This window comes from Oncorhynchus gorbuscha, linkage group LG20 (genome assembly GCF_021184085.1).
Source record: "Oncorhynchus gorbuscha isolate QuinsamMale2020 ecotype Even-year linkage group LG20, OgorEven_v1.0, whole genome shotgun sequence".
NCBI lineage: Eukaryota > Metazoa > Chordata > Actinopteri > Salmoniformes > Salmonidae > Oncorhynchus > Oncorhynchus gorbuscha.
Genome location: NC_060192.1, coordinates 32,083,064 through 32,103,993, shown reverse-complemented (window position 1 = coordinate 32,103,993; position 20,930 = coordinate 32,083,064). Strand labels below are relative to the sequence as shown.

Genomic DNA, 20,930 nt, shown 5'->3' with positions numbered 1-20,930 from the left:
GACAGTTGAAGTTTACATACACCTTCGCCAAATACATTTAAACTCAGTTTCACAATCCCTGACATTTAAAACGAGTAAAAATCACGTCTAAGATCAGTTAGGATCACCACTTTATTTTAAGAATGTGAAATGTCAGAATAATAGCAGAGTGTGATTTATTTCAGATTTGATTTATTTTATCACATTCCCAGTGGGTCAGAAGTTTACATACACTCAATTAGTATTTGGTAGAATTGCCTTTAAATAGTTTAACTTGGGTCAAACGCTTCAGGTCGCCTTCCACAAGCTTCCCACAATAAGTTGGGTGAATTTTGGCCCATTCCTCCTGATAGAGCTATTGTAACGGAGTCAGGTTTGTAGGCCTCCTTGCTCACACACACACCTTTTCAGTTCTGCCCACACATTTTCTATAGGATTGAGGTCAGGGCTTTGTGATGGCCATTCCAATACCTTGACTGTGTTGTCCTTAAGCCATTTTGCCACAACATTGTCCATTTGGAAGACCCATATGCAACAAAGCTTTAACTTCCTGAATGATGTCTTGAGATGATGTGGATATATTGAAGCAACATTTCCCTTCCTCATGATGCCATCTATCTTGTGAAGCGCACCAGTCCCTCCTGCAGCAAAGCACCCCCACAACATGATGCCACCACCATGCTTCATGGTTGGGATGGTGTCTTCAGCTTGCAAGCCTCCCCCTTTTTCCTCCAAACATAACAATGGTAATTATGGCCAAACAGTTCTATTTCTGTTTCATCAGAGCAGAGGACATTTCTCCAAAAAGTACAATCTTTGTCTCCATGTGCAGTTGCAAACTGTAGTCTGGCTTTTTTATGGCGGTTTTGGAGCAGTGGCTTCTTCCTTGCCGAGTGGCTTTTCAGGTCGATATAAGACTCGTTTTACTGTGGATATAGATACTTTTGTACCGGTTTCCTCAAGCATCTTCACAAGGTCCCTTGCTGTTGTTCTGGAATTGATTTGCACTTTTTGCACCAAAGTACCTTCATCTCTAGGAGACAGAACACATCTCCTTCTCGAGCGGTATGGCGGCTGCATGGTCCCATGGTGTATATACTTGCGTACTATTGTTTGTACAGATAAACGTGCCGTTTGGAAATTGCTCCCAAGGATGAACCAGACTTGTGGAGGTCTTTTTTTCTGAGGTCTTGGGCTGATTTCTTTTGATTTTCCCATGATGTCAAGCAAAGAGGCACAGAGTTTGAAGGTAGGCCTTGAAATACATCCACAGGTACACCTCCAATTGACTCAAATTATGTCAATTAGCCTATCAGAAGCTTCTAAAGCCATGACATCATTTTCTGGAATTTTCCAAGCTGTTTAAAGGCACAGTCAACTTTGTGTATGTAAACTTCTGACCCACTGAAATTGTGATACCGTGAATTATAAGTGAAATAATCTGTCTGTAAACAATTGTAGGAAAAATTACTTGTGTCATGCACAAAGTAGATGTCCTAACCGACTTGTCAAAACTATAGTTTGTTAACAAGAAATTTGTGGAGTGGTTGAAAAACGAGTTAATGACTCCAACCTAAGTGTATGTAAACTCCCGACTTCAACTGTATATCCACTGTGATTTGCAAAAAAGCTGGACCACGCCACTATTCTGGGTCACAACGGACTGGGTCACACCACCGTTCTTGGTCACAACAGACCCAGAGCAATATTTCGGAATAACACATTCTGCCCCCATTTTTACCTTGGTATTTTTTGTACTGTATGTAAGTGGACTTCACACATGGCCTTGAAGTAGAATGCATCAACGCTGTAGGTCTAGTGGACATAAAAAACCATAACATGAAACAAAACTTAAAGAGAATGGCCTGAGTTGAGGAGTCAGATAGAACCATTTTACACAAGACTTCTTCATGATCGGTTTCCTCCAAAAACAATAAAGAGGACATGATAAAAAACAGACCTAAATACGTTAGAGACAAGTGGTGTAGTAGTTAGAGACAAGTGGTGTAGTAGTTAGAGACAAGTGGTGTAGTAGTTAGAGACAAGTGGTGTAGTAGTTAGAGACAAGTGGTGTAGTAGTTAGAGACAAGTGGTGTAGTAGTTAGAGACAAGTGGTGTAGTAGTTAGAGACAAGTGGTGTAGTAGTTAGAGACAAGTGGTGTAGTACTTAGAGACAAGTGGTTTATAGTGTCATCTGCAAAAAAACAACAACAAAAAAAACATCCCAATAACTCTAAATAACAATAACTAAGACAAGGGGGGAAAAAACGACTAAAGTCTGATATCTAATAAACCAACGACTAACAATGTTAAAACACTTCAGAGAGAAATAGGAGACAGTTCAGATGTTCACTGACAGCAGTGCCATTTTGAGAACAGAATCAGTGAGGCTAAAGGTTTCAGGTTTTACCCCAAATGCCAAAAGAGATGTGGCAACAATGCAATAAACCTGCCTCTGTGAATTGCATTCAATATATATTTGTAAAAAGAAAAACAAGTGGTTCATCGGGGAAATGGAACCTGGCCGAGTGCAAATTTCAACACTGGAAACCTGAAAGAAAAACAACGATTGTACAAGCTGGACTTTTACATTTCTTTAACTTTAAAATGGAGACAAATGTTGCCTTAAAATTTACAATACAATCATTTTTGCAAAAACTGGCCATACAGGTACAAAATAACACAGCGTATTATGACTTCTGCAGTTCATATACAATCAAGTTGAGTCCAAGTTTCTGTATCAAACAAATAACTATTAGTAATGGAAAGGAATAACCCTGTTTAGAGCGTGGATGTCTTTACAATTGACATTTGCTTACAGCTCTGTCTGTTACGGCATGTTTTAAGGGGGCTGTCCACCCAGCTTTAAACCATAATGCAACTTACCACAACTTGGCCCCTGACCAATTCCAAATGGCTACACAGCTATGCGGTCAGAGATGGGCTCTCTGGCCTAGGACAACATGTTGGGAAGCTGTCAAGTCAGACTGACCATTTTCCCTTTTCTAAATCCCTAAGCCCCGTCACTAAGAACCACTAATGGTCACTGAGTGAATAACAGGTGGTTGTCGTAATATTTGAATATCTGACGCTAGATTCAAATGATGGCTCTGTATGGCACTTGATGTGTGATTAGAAGTAAAAAATGCTTTGAAATATTAAAAAGGTGGTCCCTTAATTTTGCTCTGTTCATATTAGGCTATAAAAACAGAGCAGGAGTGAGGTGTTAATCCTGTGTGTCTCGATACGCTACAAGCCGGAATGTGTACATGTATCATCACTGTTACGGCACCATTCCACTTGTAATAGACATTTTACAGCAGTATTTCAAAGAGGTTTCGAAATGCTGTTGTGCCTTAGCTGCACAGAGCGATTGCGCCACACAGTATAAAATGGAGCCGCTGAGTTAGAGGACAGGATTTTAGCACCTGGAGAGTTGGTCTCCGCATCAGCGGGTGGAAAAACAACATTTGGCCTGCTCTCTCCAGCACCTCCAAACCTGCTACACTGTTCAACACACCTTTATGGCAAGATACAGCAATGCATGGGAATGGATTTGGAGTCGTAGAGGCTGAGACAGACTCTGGTTAAAAACAGGTGTATCGGCCTCGTGGGTTTATCTAGTTGATCGGTGGCAACTTGAGATGTACCTGTTCGCTCGGGCTGGAGTGTGGTGACACTATCACTATATACACACTATATACTTCCCTATCAAAATATCTCACGTTTAGATTTGACCATTTGCCACACAATAATTCAACAACTTATCCGTAGGTGATGTAAAGACTGTATAACACCAAGGACTGCAAAGTGTGATATGTCGCGGAAAACAAAAATACAACATCAAATTGTGCCCAGGAAAGGAGGTAAAGACTTGCCGTGAGCTTTTGGTTCCGTTTAAATCCCTGGGGGGAATGATGGCCGTACACCCCCCCCCCTCTGATTGTACATAGATTTATCCAGAATATAATCAACTTTGCAGGAAAAATAGAACAAGATTAGAGCGTCAGCTCCCTCGTGGCTCTGACAACTACCTGCGCCCTGGCAGGTGGATTCCGTTGACTGACGACGGGTCGGGAAAGAGCAGCTCCAGTTGTGCAAACAGGGAGAAGTGATCGGAGGGGATGTGGGGGTGGGGACAGCCGCTGATATCGTTCTCATGGAGCCAGTGAGGATCCAGAGGACTCAGAACCCCCAACACATTGAGCGTAGGCTGAGAGTAGAAGATGTAGTCAATGATGCCCTGCACAGAGAGGAAAAGCACGTTAGATGGCAATACATTCACATCACCCGGGCTGGAGAAGATTAATCAGTGTGACCCAAGCCTTCATAATAGCCCAGGCTTTTAGAACATTCCAGACAGCCTGACGCTAAATTTACACCAACGCAAAAAAAGAACGTGCTACACAGAAGACGGAAGACGTGACCGTGACAGTCTCACCTTGAAGTGGAAAGTATAGTTGGTGTAAGGCATCAGGCCGTTTTCATAGGCACTCTTCAGCTTGAAGTGGAAAGTATAGTTGGTGTAAGGCATCAGGCCGTTTTCATAGGCACTCTTCAGCTTGAAGTCGTGGGTGATCCTGCCGTTGGACGTGTCCTTCTTTCCGTTGCAGTTGAAGTTCGTCAAGCTGTCGATGTAGCGCAGCTCCTGAAAGTCTTTGTGGGTGCTGTCCACTCCACCCGAGCTCAGGAACTCCACCACACCTGCAAGCCCGCAAACACACACATACCACTAGGCATTACAAACGTCACTACAGTAGAGCACGCTCACTTATTCAACTGAGCCAGTCCTGTCATCCACTCACCAGAGTCAGGCAGTGAGTTGAGGTCAGCACACAGGACGAGTGGGACGGCGTTGGTCTCCCCGGTGATGGAGGAGTGCTTGAGGCTGCGTGTGGCCTTGTCTACGATGTTCTTCACCTCAGACATGAACATGACGGTCTGGAACACCTTGACGTCTGAGTACGCTGGGTCCCAGTGCATGTGGGCGTTGGCCACCAGGAGGAGCTGTTTCTCCACGGCGTGCAGAGACTTCCCCGCTGGACAAACACACAGCATAACAGCAGCGTTTCTACATGGGAAACATTTAAGCCCTATGGAATTCCCACTTCTTTCGCGTGTGGTGAGACCTACCAGACTGCTCCATCATCTCCTTGCGCAGCTCTAGAAGAGCAGCCACACCAATGTTGTCCTTAGTCATGACTCTGTTGAGCATGGCCTCAGAGTTGGCCATGGCCAGCTGGTTAAATTCCACTGTGTGTTTCTGTACCAGGCTGAATCTATACAGTAGAGAGGAGGAGAGTCAGAACAGACCGGTGAGAGGAGGAGAGGAAGAACAGAGACCGGTGAGAGGAGAGGCAGAACAGAAAGGTGAGTGCAATGTGCTGCCTCTGGGACAGCTTAAAAAGGCTATTCTGCAATGGCTGAACTTGGAATCATTACACCTCTGAAACACACACACAGGGTAAATGTCATACATACAGTGCCCACACACACTAAGGATACACATTTCAGTACATTTTCCTGCCGACTAACTGACCCTCAACCAGTTAAGGTTACATTTTTATCAAACAGTAAAATGACATGACCAACAGAAAATACTTTCAGAGATCTGTATATAATGAAGAGATGTTTATTTCTGCCCCCTAATAAATGGTAGTCGTCCCAAGGCTGGAAGGCAGGCGACAGAAACACATCGGGCTTGTTTTGGACAGATTTTGGCGGGAGTGAAACCTCACACTTCCTCTCTTATACTATGCATGCCTATAAGGACCGGACATTTTTAATTAAGAGCTTAAAAATGGAACCATGCAACAATAGCAAGCCTGTCGTCTTAGTCAAAAAGCTATAGCCTATTATTGAACATGCAACTGCTGTAATGTAATGAAGCAGCTAAGTCATTTTCAAACATTTACCAAAAATGAAACAGCAGACCAAAATGTGAACAGAGATGAAACTCTCCACTATAAACTTCTACAACAACTAGGATGTGTTGCTAATATGACCAGGATTGTGCCTTCGGCTCCAGCACAACAAAAGACAGTTGATGTGGAAACCAATGGAACAGGAGAGAAATGCTGGTTAATGGCATCAAGAAGTCTTTATAAGATATTTGCCTACATGTTTCTATGGAAACATTTTAAGACATGCCTCATTATATGAAGTAAAACGTTCAGCTTTCAGACAATTACTGCCTCAAGCTCACATTGCAAAGTGGTGGGTGACGCGCTGATAGTCTCCCTACCGTTGACTATAGCCTACGCACTCGAATGGTGACACGCTGATAGCCTCCCTACCGTTGACTATAGCCTACGCACTCGAATGGCAAGAGGGAGGCACGCTGATAGCCTCCCTACCGTTGACTATAGCCTACGCACTCGAATGGTGACACGCTGATAGCCTCCCTACCGTTGACTATAGCCTACGCACTCGAATGGCAAGAGGGAGGCACGCTGATAGCCTCCCTACCGTTGACTATAGCCTACGCACTCGAATGGCAAGAGGGAGGCGCGCTGATAGCCTCCCTACTGTTGACTATAGCCTACGCACTCGAATGGCAAGAGGGAGGCACGCTGATAGCCTCCCTACCGTTGACTATAGCCTACGCACTCGAATGGTGACACGCTGATAGCCTCCCTACCGTTGACTATAGCCTACGCACTCGAATGGTGACACGCTGATAGCCTCCCTACCGTTGACTATAGCCTACGCACTCGAATGGTGACACGCTGATAGCCTCCCTACCGTTGACTATAGCCTACGCACTCGAATGGCAAGAGGGAGGCGCGCTGATAGCCTCCCTACCGTTGACTATAGCCTACGCACTCGAATGGCAAGAGGGAGGCGGGCTTGATTTACAAGTTGAGATTGACAAATGAAAAAAGCTCCTTTTGAAATTGTGGCTATCAAAATGTATTTGTATTTTTTACACACGATTGCATTTAGAATTGTTATTTGTTGCGCAATGAATGTTTCACTCCAGTAAAAAGCTGATAGGACATTCCTCTCCTCAAACAGAGTCTTGTATGCTGTGAGTGTGTGATAAATAAGATACATGATGACGAAAGAAAATACACAAGTGACAATTTAATACCACTAAATTATGCAGATTAAACTATGGACCGATAAGCATGACCGGTCAAACCTATTTTTTGGCGGCTAACCGATTAACCGTTAACATCCTTAATACATATGTGAGCTCACAATCTAATTAGGACTGACAGTTGGCAGTGTGGTGTCAACTCACTTTTCGGTTCTGTACATGGGACTTAGGGCTAAAGAAGCCCTCGTAACCTTGCTCCTTCAGCTCTGGCAGGAAATAGCTGTAGTACTGAACTGTTTCCACTTCCTGTTAAGGAAAAACCAGGACAATTCCAGTTAGTGTACATTTTGAAGGTGCATTATTCAAAGTATAGGACCTGTAAACTATGGAAATCGAACCCCCATTCTCTTCCAACAGATGTCATTCTAGCGTGACACGATTGTCCTGTCATCTGATGCTAGACCGATTGTACCACGCACGTGTCATAATTCATTGCAGCGGTCAGTATTAAATCCCAGTGTGTCCGTCTGCCCACCTGTAGGCTGATGATGTCAGCACTGCAGTTCAGGATCTCCTGCATGATGGACTTCTTCCTGAACTCCCGGTTGAGGGCCCAAGAGGGGCAGTAGCTGTACAGCTGGCGAGTGGCGTACTTATCACACAGCACGTTGTAGCACATCACTGAGAACAGGGCTAGCAAAGGACATAGGGACGTAAACAGGAGATTATCCAAGTCTCATTATGGCTCTGAATATGATCAACACACACAACAATGTGTGTGTTGATATGTGGCTTTCAATAGGCATTGCAAGTGATTTGTAAGGGTGGATGAGTTTGTTACCTGCTGTTCTTGCCCGGTCCGGCTCGGCCTGAACAATCCATAATCTGGGTGGGGGCTGCTCTGAGCTGACGGAGACAGATAGGGGGAACATGAGTCATCCTGACACTGCTCCTCAAGGAGGAGTGACCACTTGAATAGGATCATCAAGATCAACTAACAACTGCCAAGTCATTCCATTCACCCAATGTCAGAGAAAACCTATTTAATACCTGCTAACTAACACACCCACAATTCAACACAACACAGGAACAACAACATCCATTTCTTGTATTTGGACTCACCTTGTTTAATCCCTGACAGATTGCCCAGAAGGTAGTTGAGCAGTTTCCTTGTGCCATCATGCTCCTGGTAGAGGTTCAATATTTCTTGTGCAAGTGGGTTTCCTGCGGAGGAAACAGAAAGAAAATGAAGACACTACACAGAATATATTACACAGGTTCAAGGATGCAGAATGAAAACAATGCCACATCTCTCATTCTGTGACCTCTACTCTGGAAATCACTTGGCTGAGCAACCAAATAGGCATACACATATTATTATTAGAGCTAAAACTACACAAGGGAATCTTTAGAGAAAACCCATGCAAGATTTCAAATCCCTATGAATTTAGATAACCCAAACAACCAAAACTTAAATGAGTATGAAGCGAAGCTTACCTTTTAATCCCAGTGTTTGTAACTGAAACAGTTTTCCAAGCTCAAAAAGGTAGAACCCTCAACTGGTTGTTGTTTAAAATAATTTCCCTGTAGAAGAGGTAAAGACAGACACGTTTTAGGATGCTCGGGACAGAATAAGATTCAGAAAGTAATCAAAGAAGTGAAGGCTTTTGTCGAGTCACCAGAGCTGTAGAAATCCCTCTGAAGTAACACATAACGAACATCTGTCAATCAATAAGTATCTGTTCAGGTCATTTCCATGTGTGCTCAGCCAGTTACTGAGCAATGTTTCATTGAGGGTCAGGTGCAGAAGAGCGAATACACAGGAGCGATACAAACAAAAATAAACATTTCCTTGAAACAGAGGAACTAGCTATTACCAATTTCAATAATAATGAGGAATAAGGATATGCAATACCACACATGGGAGCCTGAAATGTCTCTTCATCCATCTCCTTTAAAGAATGTGCTCTCAGTCTAAATGCCCTAGACTCTGAAATGGCAATGTTGACTGAATGAACAAACACACTTATCATTTCAAATTATAATGGAAACAACTCAGAACAACAGGGGTTGAAGCATGAGAATTGTAGAAAGGGGTTAAATGAAACAGAAAGCAGGTTAATTCCAATGCTATTTTGTAAAAAAGGAGCATCAAACTCTTCTCTGTAACAGGCCATATCAATAGCTGTTAGCGCAGATCACTTCTCATGTGGAAGACAGTAACAGTAATGTGGATTTTAGTTCTCCAAACTAGCATCACTTAGTGCACATTGAATTGTCGCCACTGAAGACTGACAGATCTGAGAGACACTATGTCGCCACTGTAGACTGACAGACCTGAGAGACACTATGTCGCCACTGAAGACTGACAGACCTGAGACACTATGTCGCCACTGAAGACTGACAGACCTGAGACACTATGTCGCCACTGTAGACTGACAGACCTGAGAGACACTATGTCGCCACTGAAGACTGACAGACCTGAGAGACACTATGTCACCACTGTAGACTGACAGACCTGAGAGACACTATGTCGCCACTGTAGACTGACAGACCTGAGAGACACTATGTCGCCACTGAAGACTGACAGATCTGAGAGACACTATGTCGCCACTGAAGACTGACAGACCTGAGAGACACTATGTCGCCACTGTAGACTGACAGACCTGAGAGACACTATGTCGCCACTGTAGACTGACAGACCTGAGAGACACTATGTCGCCACTGTAGACTGACAGACCTGAGAGACACTATGTCGCCACTGAAGACTGACAGACCTGAGAGACACTATGTCGCCACTGAAGACTGACAGATCTGAGAGACACTATGTCGCCACTGAAGACTGACAGACCTGAGAGACACTATGTCGCCACTGTAGACTGACAGACCTGAGAGACACTATGTCGCCACTGTAGACTGACAGACCTGAGAGACACTATGTCGCCACTGTAGACTGACAGACCTGAGAGACACTATGTCGCCACTGAAGACTGACAGACCTGAGAGACACTATGTCGCCACTGAAGACTGACAGACCTGAGAGACACTATGTCGCCACTGTAGACTGACAGACCTGAGAGACACTATGTCGCCACTGAAGACTGACAGACCTGAGAGACACTATGTCGCCACTGTAGACTGACAGACCTGAGAGACACTATGTCGCCACTGAAGACTGACAGACCTGAGAGACACTATGTCGCCACTGTAGACTGACAGACCTGAGAGACACTATGTCGCCACTGTAGACTGACAGACCTGAGAGACACTATGTCGCCACTGAAGACTGACAGACCTGAGAGACACTATGTCGCCACTGTAGACTGACAGACCTGAGAGACACTATGTCGCCACTGAAGACTGACAGACCTGAGAGACACTATGTCGCCACTGAAGACTGACAGATCTGAGAGACACTATGTCGCCACTGAAGACTGACAGACCTGAGAGACACTATGTCGCCACTGAAGACTGACAGACCTGAGAGACACTATGTCGCCACTGTAGACTGACAGACCTGAGAGACACTATGTCGCCACTGAAGACTGACAGACCTGAGAGACACTATGTCGCCACTGAAGACTGACAGACCTGAGAGACACTATGTCGCCACTGTAGACTGACAGACCTGAGAGACACTATGTCGCCACTGAAGACTGACAGACCTGAGAGACACTATGTCGCCACTGTAGACTGACAGACCTGAGAGACACTATGTCGCCACTGAAGACTGACAGACCTGAGAGACACTATGTCGCCACTGTAGACTGACAGACCTGAGAGACACTATGTCGCCACTGTAGACTGACAGACCTGAGAGACACTATGTCGCCACTGTAGACTGACAGACCTGAGAGACACTATGTCGCCACTGAAGACTGACAGACCTGAGAGACACTATGTCGCCACTGAAGACTGACAGATCTGAGAGACACTATGTCGCCACTGAAGACTGACAGACCTGAGAGACACTATGTCGCCACTGTAGACTGACAGACCTGAGAGACACTATGTCGCCACTGTAGACTGACAGACCTGAGAGACACTATGTCGCCACTGTAGACTGACAGACCTGAGAGACACTATGTCGCCACTGAAGACTGACAGACCTGAGAGACACTATGTCGCCACTGAAGACTGACAGACCTGAGAGACACTATGTCGCCACTGAAGACTGACAGACCTGAGAGACACTATGTCACCACTGTAGACTGACAGACCTGAGAGACACTATGTCGCCACTGAAGACTGACAGACCTGAGAGACACTATGTCGCCAAACTCGGCAGGCAGGCTCCTGAACTTGTTGGATGAGAGGTCCAGGTACACCAGGTTTTGAAGTTTCGCAATATCAGGCGGGATACGACAGAGGGAGTTATCGCCGGTCATGAAGAGCAGTGAGGTGAGTCAACGTCCATAACGAGGTGCTCAGAGTCCTCACTTTACCTGCCCAGGCGAGTGGGGGAATGAGGGGACAAGAGAGGCAGTGAAAACAGGAGCACAGAAATACAGTAATTTAAATAGAAATAAAGAACACACCTACTAGGCCACGGGAGGTTGCTGAGGGGAGAACGGCACATAGTGAACAGAGCAAAGGGAATGGCATCAAACACCTGGAAACCATGTGTTTGCTATGACTCCAGTCATTACCCTGAGCCCATTCTCCCCAATTAAGCTGCCACCAACCTCCAGTGCATAGGCTTACGTGTTGGAAGCCTTCAAATCAAATCATTTTGTCACATGCACCGAATACAACAGGTGTAGACTTTCCCGTGAAATGCTTACTTTCAAGCCCTTAACCAACAATGCAGTTAACTATTTTCTTAAGAAAACATTTACTTTAAAAAAAAATAGTAACACAATAAACAATTATGAGGCTATATACAGGGGGTAGAGGTTAGTCGAGGTCATTTGTACATGTAGTTAGGGGTGAAGTGACTAATACATACTAACGCCGTCACCACAATGAGCTTTTTGACATGCGCTAAGCCAAACAGTTTCATCTGTATTTGATGCTGTAGCATGTAATGCCGCCTCAACCGGTCCTCACCACTGATTTCGAGCTCAGCCCAGTATGACTTCTTCCCATTGGCTGCCTCCTCAGTGGACATTATCGTGTACATCCGCCTCGGGTAGGGCGGATCATATTTTTCCTTGGTCATCCCTGTAACACACAACAACAACAAAAATACATTGCACGATCCATTTGAAACCATACCCTCAAAGAGCTATCCTATAGATTTTGACTCATATGCAAATAGCCTAACACATGAATTCCTAGAAAACCTCATATTTACAAAACTGTGAGGGAAAAAAAAAACATGAGTCTAATATAATGCAACTTCAATACAGTACTTTGCAAGTCTGTTTAGACTAAAGTTATTTGAAGAAAGGAAAAACCAGCACTCACTGAAATATTCTTTAAGTTCGTTGTTTTTAACATGGATATAACATGCCTCTCCGTTACAACTATTTTTCTCTAGCCTAAAGTAATTACAATTCACCACTTATTCCACGGGGCCATCTCCAAAACATGCAAAGCAGTAGACAACAGTTTGTTTTTCCGGAAACGAAAAGTACACCTCTAGTAAAAACCACTCCGTTAGCAGCTGATTCAACCTGCCATTCATTCAGCGCCACAGATTCAGACCCTGTGCCAAATGGTCATCAGTAGTTACCACAGCCAAAGTCATGAACCCTATCTACAATTTCTCTTAAAATCTGATTAAATCTCATCCTAACCTTAACCACACTGCTAAACTTATGGCTAAATACTAACCTTAAATTAAGATCAAAAAGCAAACTTTATTTTATATATATATTTTACGATATAGCCCATTTTTACTTTATGGCTGTGGTAACTAGCGGAAACAGTGCCAAAAAACAAACAAACAAGAGGCTGATGAATGAACACTCTTCATAAGAGAGTAAGAAAAACACGTATACACAAATTATTTTGCTTCAATTCTAAAATCAAGACATCTTAACACAATCAGAAAAACAGATTGACTCTGTAAGGGACATGTGTCAAGATGGTACAAACTGCAAGATCCACGTGTTGAGTTTAGGAGCTACCACAAAAACACAACAAAAGCAAAGACTTGATAAAATAGCTAGCCTAGCTTTCTTAATAATGACAAAAACAAGACCTTCCTGTAAATCACATTTTAACTTCGAGCAAGTTTAGGAGGGGGCTGTGCTGTGCTGCCAGTAAACATAAACACACATACCTTAATTATTAATGATTTCTGATACATAAAATAACTTCACGTTGACAGCGTGGCTAACACGTTCACAAACCTTTGTTCTGACAAATTGAGGTCAAAGACTAGCGGATTGCATCTTGCAAGTTGTTAGCAAGCTAGCTAATTTCCATAATAGTTCATTTTTGGCATTGGTTACTGGTTTAGCTAAACTACTAAGTAAACACTTTTATTTATTTATTTAGTTATTTCACCTTTATTTAACCAGGTAGGCAAGTTGAGAACAAGTTCTCATTTACAATTGCGACCTGGCCAAGATAAAGCAAAGCAGTTCGACAGATACAACGACACAGAGTTACACATGGAGTAAAACAAACATACAGTCAATAATACAGTATAAACAAGTCTACATATAATGTGAGCAAATGAGGTGAGAAGGGAGGTAAAGGCAAAAAAGGCCATGGTGGCAAAGTAAATACAATATAGCAAGTAAAACACTGGAATGGTAGTTTTGCAATGGAAGAATGTGCAAAGTAGAAATAAAAATAATGGGGTGCAAAGGAGCAAAATAAATAAATAAATTAAATACAGTTGGGAAAGAGGTAGTTGTTTGGGCTAAATTATAGGTGGACTATGTACAGGTGTAGTAATCTGTAAGATGCTCTGACAGTTGGTGCTTAAAGCTAGTGAGGGAGATAAGTGTTTCCAGTTTCCCCGAGATTTTTGTAGTTCGTTCCAGTCATTGGCAGCAGAGAACTGGAAGGAGAGGCGGCCAAAGAAATAATTGGTTTTGGGGGTGACTAGAGAGATATACCTGCTGGAGCGTGTGCTACAGGTGGGAGATGCTATGGTGACCAGCGAGCTGGGATAAGGGGGAACTTTACCTAGCAGGGTCTTGTAGATGACATGGAGCCAGTGGGTTTGGCGACGAGTATGAAGTGAGGGCCAGCCAACGAGAGCGTACAGGTCGCAATGGTGGGTAGTATATGGGGCTTTGGTGACAAAACGGATTGCACTGTGATAGACTGCATCCAATTTGTTGAGTAGGGTATTGGAGGCTATTTTGTAAATGACATCGCCAAAGTCGAGGATTGGTAGGATGGTCAGTTTTACAAGGGTATGTTTGGCAGCATGAGTGAAGGATGCTTTGTTGCGAAATAGGAAGCCAATTCTAGATTTAACTTTGGATTGGAGATGTTTGATATGGGTCTGGAAGGCGAGTTTGCAGTCTAACCAGACACCTAAGTATTTGTAGTTATCCACGTATTCTATTCAGAGCCGTCCAGAGTAGTGATGTTGGACAGGCGGGTAGGTGCAGGTAGCGATCGGTTGAAGAGCATGCATTTAGTTTTACTTGTATTTAAGAGCAATTGGGGCCACGGAAGGAGAGTTGTATGGCATTGAAGCTTGCCTGGAGGGTTGTTAACACAGTGTCCAAAGAAGGGCCGGAAGTATACAGAATGGTGTCGTCTGCGTAGAGGTGGATCAGAGACTCACCAGCAGCAAGAGCGACCTCATTGATGTATACAGAGAAGAGAGTCGGTCCAAGAATTGAACCCTGTGGCACCCCCATAGAGACTGCCAGAGGTCCGGACAGCAGACCCTCCGATTTGACACACTGAACTCTATCAGAGAAGTAGTTGGTGAACCAGGCGAGGCAATCATTTGAGAAACCAAGGCTGTCGAGTCTGCCGATGAGGATGTGGTGATTGACAGAGTCGAAAGCATTGGCCAGATCAATGAATACGGCTGCACAGTAATGTTTCTTATCGATGGCGGTTAAGATATCGTTTCGGACCTTGAGCGTGGCTGAGGTGCACCCATGACCAGCTCTGAAACCAGATTGCATAGCAGAGAAGGTATGGTGAGATTCGAAATGGTCGGTAATCTGTTTGTTGACTTGGCTTTCGAAGACCTTAGAAAGGCATGGTAGGATAGATATAGGTCTGTAGCAGTTTGGGTCAAGAGTGTCCCCCCCTTTGACGAGGGGGATGACCACAGCTGCTTTCCAATCTTTGGGAATCTCAGACGACACGAAAGAGAGGTTGAACAGGCTAGTAATAGGGGTGGCAACAATTTCGGCAGATAATTTCAGAAAGAAAGGGTCCAGATTGTCTAGCCCGGCTGATTTGTAGGGGTCCAGATTTTTCAGCTCTTTCAGAACATCAGCTGGATGGATTTGGGAGAAGGAGAAATGGACTTCCGGCGCCGACTGAGATGGCCGCCTCGCTTCGCGTTCCTAGGAAACTATGCAGTTTTTTGTTTTTTTTACGTGTTATTTCTTACATTAGTACCCCAGGTCATCTTAGGTTTCATTACATACAGTCGAGAAGAACTACTGAATATAAGATCAGCGTCAACTCACCATCAGTACGACCAAGAATATGTTTTCCGCGACGCGGATCCTGTGTTCTGCCTTACAAACAGGACAACGGAATGGATCGCATGCAGCGACCCAAGGAAACGACTCCGAAAAAGAGGGAAACGCGGCGGTGTTCTGGTCAGACTCCGAAAAGGGCACATCGCGCACCACTTCCCAGTATTCTTCTTGCCAATGTCCAGTCTCTCGACAACAAGGTTGATGAAATCCGAGCAAGGGTGGCATTCCAGAGGGACATCAGAGACTGCAACGTTCTCTGCTTTACGGAGACATGGCTTACTGGGAAGACGCTATCCAGGGCGGTGCAGCCAACGGGTTTCTCCACGCATCGCGCCGACAGAAACAAACATCTCTCTGGTAAGAAGAGTGGAGGGGGCGTATGCCTCATGACTAACGGGACATGGTGTGATGAAGAAAACATACAGGAACTCAAATCCTTCTGTTCACCTGATTTAGAATTCCTCACAATCAAATGTAGACCGCATTATCTTCCAAGAGAATTCTCTTCGATTATAATCACAGCCGTATATATCCCCCCCAAGCAGACACATCGATGGCTCTGAACGAACTTTATTTAACTCTTTGCAAACTGGAAAACATTTATCCGGAGGCTGCATTCATTGTAGCTGGGGATTTTAACAAAGCCAATCTGAAAACAAGACTCCCTAAATTTTATCAGCATATCGATTGCGCAACCAGGGGTGGTAAAACCTTGGATCATTGTTACTCTAACTTCCGCGACGCATATAAGGCCCTGCCCCGCCCCTTTCGGAAAAGCTGACCACGACTCCATTTTGCTGATCCCTGCCTACAGACAGAAATTAAAACAAGAGGCTCCCACGCTGAGGTCTGTCCAACGCTGGTCAGAACAAGCTGACTCTACACTCCAAGACTGCTTCCATCACGTGGACTGGGACATGTTTCGTATTGCGTCAGATGGAAATATTGACGAATACGCTGATTCGGTGTGCGAGTTCATTAGAACGTGCGTCGAAGATGTCGTTCCCATAGCAACGATAAAAACATTCCCTAACCAGAAACCGTGGATTGATGGCAGCATTCGCGTGAAACTGAAAGCGCGAACCACTGCTTTTAATCAGGGCAAGGTGTCTGGCAACATGACTGAATACAAACAGTGCAGCTATTCCCTCCGTAAGGCTATTAAACAAGCTAAGCGTCAGTACAGAGACAAAGTGGAATCTCAATTCAATGGCTCAGACACAAGAGGCATGTGGCAGGGTCTACAGTCAATCACGGACTACAAGATGAAATCCAGCCCAGTCACGGACCAGGATGTCTTGCTCCCAGGCAGACTAAATAACTTTTTGCCCGCTTTGAGGACAATACAGTGCCACTGACACGGCCTGCAACGGAAACATGCGGTCTCTCCTTCACTGCAGCCGAGGTGAGTAAGACATTTAAACGTGTTAACCCTCGCAAGGCTGCAGGCCCAGACGGCATCCCCAGCCGCGCCCTCCGAGCATGCGCAGACCAGCTGGCCGGTGTGTTTACGGACATATTCAATCAATCCCTATACCAGTCTGCTGTTCCCACATGCTTCAAGAGGGCCACCATTGTTCCTGTTCCCAAGAAAGCTAAGGTAACTGAGCTAAACGACTACCGCCCGTAGCACTCACTTCCGTCATCATGAAGTGCTTTGAGAGACTAGTCAAGGACCATATCACCTCCACCCTACCTGACACCCTAGACCCACTCCAATTTGCTTACCGCCCAAATAGGTCCACAGACGATGCAATCTCAACCACACTGCACACTGCCCTAACCCACCTGGACAAGAGGAATACCTATGTGAGAATGCTGTTCATCGACTACAGCTCGGCATTCAACACCATAGTACCCTCCAAGCTCGTCATCAAGCTCGAGACCCTGGGTCTCGACCCCGCCCTGTGCAACTGGGTACTGGACTTCCTGACGGGCCGCCCCCAGGTGGTGAGGGTAGGCAACAACATCTCCTCCCCGCTGATCCTCAACACGGGGCCCCACAAGGGTGCGTTCTGAGCCCTCTCCTGTACTCCCTGTTCACCCACGACTGCGTGGCCACGCACGCCTCCAACTCAATCATCAAGTTTGCGGACGACACAACAGTGGTAGGCTTGATTACCAACAACGACGAGACGGCCTACAGGGAGGAGGTGAGGGCCCTTGGAGTGTGGTGTCAGGAAAATAACCTCACACTCAACGTCAACAAAACTAAGGAGATGATTGTGGACTTCAGGAAACAGCAGAGGGAACACCCCCCTATCCACATCGATGGAACAGTAGTGGAGAGGGTAGCAAGTTTTAAGTTCCTCGGCATACACATCACAGACAAACTGAATTGGTCTACTCACACAGACAGCATCGTGAAGAAGGCACAGCAGCGCCTCTTCAACCTCAGGAGGCTGAAGAAATTCGGCTTGTCACCAAAAGCACTCACAAACTTCTACAGATGCACAATCGAGAGCATCCTGGCGGGCTGTATCACCGCCTGGTACGGCAACTGCTCCGCCCTCAACCGTAAGGCTCTCCAGAGGGTAGTGAGGACTGCACAACGCATCACCGGGGGCAAACTACCTGCCCTCCAGGACACCTACACCACCCGTTGTTACAGAAAGGCCATAAAGATCATCAAGGACATCAACCACCCGAACCACTGCCTGTTCACCCCGCTATCATCCAGAAGGCGAGGTCAGTACAGGTGCATCAAAGCTGGGACCGAGAGACTGAAAAACAGCTTCTATCTCAAGGCCATCAGACTGTTAAATAGCCACCACTAACATTGAGTGGCTGCTGCCAACACACTGTCATTGACACTGACCCAACTCCAGCCATTTTAATAATGGGAATTGATGGAAATGATGTAAATATATATATATATATATATATATATCACTAGCCACTTTAAACAATGCTACCTTATATAATGTTACTTACCCTACATTATTCATCTCATATGCATATGTATATACTGTACTCTACAACATCGACTGCATCCTTATGTAACACATGTATCACTAGCCACTTTAACTATGCCACTTTGTTTACTTTGTCTACACACTCATCTCATATGTATATACTGTACTCGATACCATCTACTGTATGCTGCTCTGTACCATCACTCATTCATATATCCTTATGTACATGTTCCTTATCCCCTTACACTGTGTATAAGACAGTAGTTTTTTTTTTGGAATTGTTAGTTAGATTACTTGTTGGTTATCACTGCATTGTCGGAACTAGAAGCACAAGCATTTCGCTACACTCGCATTAACATCTGCTAACCATGTGTATGTGACAAATAAAATTGATTTGATTTGATTTGATTTGGCTTGGGCGAGTTGCTGTTGGGGGTGCAGTGCTGTTGACCGGGGTAGGAGTAGCCAGGTGGAAAGCATGGCCAGCCGTAGAAAAATGCTTATTGAAATTCTCAATTATGGTGGATGTATCAGTGGTGACAGTGTTTCCTATCTTCAGTGCAGTGGGCAGCTGGGAGGAGGTGTTCTTATTCTCCATGGACTTTACAGTGTCCCAGAACTTTTTTGAGTTAGTATTTTTACTGGAAGCAAATTTCTGCTTGAAAAAGCTAGCCTTCTCTTTTCTAACTGCCTGTGTATAACGGTTTCTAGCTTCCCTGAACAGCTGCATATCACAGGGGCTGTTCGATGCTAATGCAGAACGCCATAGGATGTTTTTGTGTTGGTTAAGGGCAGTCAGGTCTGGGGAGAACCAAGGGCTATATCTGTTCCTGGTTCTAAATTTCTTGAATGGGGCATGTTTATGTAAGATGGTTAGGAAGGCATTTAAAAAAAATATCCAGGCATCCTCTACTGACGGGATGAGATCAATATCCTTCCAGGATACCCCGGCCAGGTCTATTAGAAAGGCCTGCTCGCTGAAGTGTTTCAGGGAGCGTTTACGGATTACGGATGCAGGCAATAGGGCAGTGATCGCTGAGATCTTGGTTGAAGACAGCAGAGGTGTATTTAGAGGGGAAGTTGGTTTGGATGATATCTATGAGGGTGCCCGTGTTTAAGGCTTTGGGGGGGGGGGGGGGGGGTACCTGGTAGGTTCATTGATCATTTGTGTGAGCTTGAGGGCATCAAGTTTAGATTGTAGGATGGCTGGGGTGTTCAGCATGTCCCAGTTTAGGTCACCTAGCAGCACGAGCTCTGAAGATAGATGGGGGGCAATCAGTTCACATATGGTGCCCAGAGCACAGCTGGGGGCAGAGGGTGGTCTATAGCAGGCGGCAACGGTGAGAGACTTGTTTTTAGAGAGGTGGATTTTTAAAAGTATATGTTCAAATTGTTTGGGTACAGACCTGGATACTTGACATCATTAGCTAGCTGAGCAAGTTTGTAGCTAACGTTAGCTGGTAAGTTAATGTTAACTAATGTCGTAGCATATGCTACCTAACGTTAATAACAACAACAACAACAAAATAACATGCTAGTTAACTGATCCATCTAACTTGGTTAGTTCAACTATCTTTGCCATTCGGCTTGATTTGCATACTGGGTAAAGTTTATATACATTGGCTTAATTACATTGAGCCGTAGGCGCTTCAGAGATAGCTAGTTTAGTTAGCTAGCCTTTCGAGTATGTTTACATATATCAGATATCAAATACTTCAGCCTCCCTCGACTTCTAGATTGACTTCAGAGTCTGGTTAGCTAGCTAACGTTAGTTAGCAAAACAGAAACCAATAGTTAAAGTAGCAACGAGGAAATGTGGCTATCCCTCATGGATTAGCACGTTTTCCTATATAGCTGGATAACTAGCTTATATAGTTTGACAACTAGAGTTAGGGTTCTAGCTAGCTGCCCATTTTTATTGTTAACTAACTGAGTTAGCATTCGTGTTGGTTAGCCGACTGGTATTAGCTATCTAGCTAATACGTCTCGTAAAAGTAACGTTTTCGTACACAAACAAATGCGTATCTACGACTGGGAATATGATGGGTTCAGCTACCTGTATGAGCATACCAATCAGCGATGGCGAGTACGTTACGTTTCCTTTGTTTTTCTGATTCACTTTGGGTCAGCTGTTACCCACTGAAGGAAAACAAGAATCACGGCGTCCGTCAGAATGTTGGCGTGTGATAACGCGCGTCGTAATTGGCCGTTGCTGACACGACCAAGGCCATTGGGCCATTTACAACGCCTCCTAACTGTGTCTGCTGGTGCAAAACAATATGTAGTTCGCATCAAACACAGTTCCGCTGACTTGTAGTGTGCAGTTAGGGGCTGGGCTCCTTTGACCCCGCCCACCGTTTTTGTTGTTGTTGGTCCATCTGAGGTTTGACACACTGAATACAAAAACACACA

General features: G+C 44.8%; 1 pseudogene; it reads right to left on the bottom strand.

Moving 5' to 3' along the window:
- Positions 1–1,475: 1,475 nt before the first annotated feature.
- Positions 1,476–20,679, bottom strand: LOC124006892 (annotated as a pseudogene).
- Positions 20,680–20,930: the final 251 nt, after the last annotated feature.